The 2,500-nt window shown below is 35.8% G+C and overlaps 1 protein-coding gene across 1 annotated transcript in view; it reads left to right on the top strand.

The window, feature by feature from the left end:
* The window catches only part of LOC136841469 (sperm-associated microtubule inner protein 5-like), a 94,342-nt gene that overhangs the window by 64,684 nt on the left and 27,158 nt on the right, over positions 1-2,500 (top strand). The window lies entirely within an intron of this gene.

Genomic DNA, 2,500 nt, shown 5'->3' with positions numbered 1-2,500 from the left:
GCAATCTAAATTACAAGCCTGAAATTTTTCTTGAAACACATTTTACATGTAAGGATTAGGGAGCAAATTCTCTCTCTCTCTCTCTCTCTCTCTCTCTCTCTCTCTCTCTCTCTCTCTCTCTCTCATACACATATACAGTACACCCACAACGTGGGGTCTCTCTCTCTCTCTCTCTCTTTCCCTCTCTCATACACACATGCACACCCCACAACATGGGTCTCTCTCTCTCTCTCTCTCTCTCTCTCTCTCTCTCTCTCTCTCTCTCTCTCTCTCATACACCCACAACATGGGGGTCTCTCTCTCTCTCATATACACCCTCAACATGGGGTCTCTCTCTCTTTCTCTCTCTCACACACACATACACCCACAACATGGAGTCTCTCTCATACACATATACACACACAACATGGGTCTCTCTCTCTCTCTCTCTCTCTCTCTCTCTCTCTCTCTCTCTCTCTCTCTCTCTCTCTCATATACACCCACAACATACATCTCCCCCCCAAAAAAAACCCATCCCATTCATCCACCCCCCTTTTGTGTGCACACGCATTCTGATTTCTCCCGGAACGCTCCCACGACACAAAGAAAAGCGAAACACTTAAGATGATGTCTGCGTACGAAGTTGTGTGGAAGACTGCAAAACACTTAAACGTCCTTTGTCCCAAATGCATTTTCCCTTCCTCTCTCTCTCTCTCTCTCTCTCTCTCTCTCTCTCTCTCTCTCTCTCTCTCTCTCTCTCTCTCTCTCTCTCTCTCTCTGCAGACGCTGCGAGAGCGGGATAATGAAGAAAAACCTCCCCTGTTTCCGTGGGAGAGTCCCGGAGAGGGAGTCTCCTCATCCCCTGGCTGTGAATAAGCGTTTGTTGTGCTCTTTAGACCTCGGGTTGGACCAGACCAACTTTCGAGGCGACGGCGGGAGGAAGAAGAAGAAGTGTGGTTTTACGGCGGCTGAATTTGCTCGTATTTTCTCTTGAGATAGATAGAGAGATAGATAATAGATGGATAGATAAATTGAGATATATATACACGCAGATAGATATACATCCAGTCACACACGTGCTTTCTTCGAGATAGGTAGATTGATCGATAGACAAAAATTATTTATATATATATATATATATATATATATATATATATATATATATATATATATATATATATATATATATATATATATATATATTTATATATGTGTGTGTATATATATATATATATATATATATATATATATATATATATATATATATATATATATATATATATATATATATATATAGCCACACACACACACACACACACAGCCATTTTATCTTTCGACGTTTGTTGACGATTTGAATATGTTATTCAAATTAAAAGAAAATCTGTTATTATTGAAATTGAAAGAATTATTGGACTTTTATCTTATATTTTCATTAAAAAAAAAGGATGTTATGTTATTGAAATTAAAAGAAACATCGTTCTCATTTATTGAAATTAAAAGAAAAATTGCACATTTGTTTTAACTTAAATAAAAGGAATCTTATTATGATTTTCAAATCAAAATAACAATTAGTATATGTATGTTTTTTTTTAAATTAAAAAGAAAAATAGGATGTTAATTTTTTAAAGTTAAAGGAAAAATCGAAAGTTTCATCTTGTTTACGTGACGAAGGAATGCAATGTTTGATTGCTTCTTCAAAATAATCTGTATTTTTGTATTGATATGTAGACTCATTCTGCCTTAATGAGATGCAGTGATTCCCAACCATTATTTAAATTTTTCATTTTAAGACCATTAAACTTGGGTTTCTGTAAAGTACTGGAAATATTATTATTATTATTATTATTATTATTATTATTATTATTATTATTATTATTATTATTATTATTATTATTATTATTATTAAGAAGATGAAACCTATTCATATGGAACAATCCCAGAGGGGCCATTGACTTGAAAGTCAAGCTTCCAAAAATATGGTGATCATTAGGAAGAAATAAGAGGAGGCAAAGGAAAATTCATAAAGAAGAGATACCACTTATAAAAAAGAAAAAATAAATTAATAAATAGATAAAAATATATTAAAATGCAAGGAGAAAAGTATTAGGGTAGTAATGCATTGCACCTTCGCTTGAACTTCCGAAGTTCCAATTTCACGACATCCTCTGGGTGGATGTTCCACAGCCCAACAGTGTGAGGAATAAAAGACCTCTGGAACCGAGAAGTTCGACAGCGAGGCTAAACATTTACTGCACATTGGTGCTGCTGTGTCATTATTCTCGGAATACCGCAAATAGGAATGGATCAAGACAAAACAACATTCCTTTACTACAAGTCGCCTATTGTTTACTTACGCGAGGTTAGTACTATGCCAGCTGACAGCTTAGTGTGGCGTCGCGTCACAGACAATACAATAAACATTCATTGTTCAGCAGATGGCTGCACTGCTGTTCCTCCCAGCTGGAGAACTGCAGGCGCTGTCATGAGGATGTCACATTTCCTGATGCGATGCTGAATATTA

Source organism: Macrobrachium rosenbergii, chromosome 9 (genome assembly GCF_040412425.1).
Source record: "Macrobrachium rosenbergii isolate ZJJX-2024 chromosome 9, ASM4041242v1, whole genome shotgun sequence".
Classification (NCBI taxonomy): Eukaryota; Metazoa; Arthropoda; class Malacostraca; order Decapoda; family Palaemonidae; genus Macrobrachium; species Macrobrachium rosenbergii.
Note: the sequence above shows the minus strand (reverse complement) of the source record. Positions and strands in the feature narration are given on the sequence as shown.